Below are 588 nucleotides of genomic sequence, written 5' to 3' on the forward strand. Positions count from 1 at the left end.
TTTTTTTCTTTTTTTTTATATTGCTTTTCTTATGTGGAATTTCTTTACATGATTGCAACACTTCCAAATATTATGAATATTTAATGATACAGTTTATGAATATGAACTCATTGAGTAAATATATTCCAATTCATCTTAATTTCTTCACATTTGATGTAGAGCACAGATAGTGGAAATGGTGTGCATATACTTCACGAACAGCTAACTTAATCCTTCATGTATTCCACTCTATATTATGTACATCAAGAGAGGACAGCTGCCAAGACTGTTGGAAAAATTTTATTTTAAAGAGAGTTTTGTATAGTTGGGCGTGCATGGACTTTAATTGATTATAACATGCAAATGTGTGATAAGCATGCAAATGAATTACAGGCTTTGCTGTGATTACAAATTATTCAAATAATTCAAGATTATTCAAAAACCCTTCCAGTCTGCACAATTAAAGGCATAACCACGAGTATAATCCTGCAAGATAGTCACTTCGTCAAACAAGCTTCTCTGGTTTAGTGTTTGTTTTATTTTGATGTGAGATTGAATAATGAAATTTTTGAAGATAATTCACAGTAGTGATCTTATATTGCATTTATC

General features: G+C 30.3%; 1 protein-coding gene across 1 annotated transcript in view; it reads left to right on the plus strand.

Annotated features, from left to right (window-relative positions):
* Nucleotides 1-588, plus strand: part of LOC105818636 (ephrin type-A receptor 5) — a gene marked incomplete at its 3' end in the record, with an annotated part of 255324 nt that overhangs the window by 51959 nt on the left and 202777 nt on the right. The gene's annotated exons all lie outside the window — the stretch shown is intronic.

Source organism: Propithecus coquereli, unplaced genomic scaffold (genome assembly GCF_000956105.1).
Source record: "Propithecus coquereli isolate 6110/MARCELLA unplaced genomic scaffold, Pcoq_1.0 Scaffold446, whole genome shotgun sequence".
Classification (NCBI taxonomy): Eukaryota; Metazoa; Chordata; class Mammalia; order Primates; family Indriidae; genus Propithecus; species Propithecus coquereli.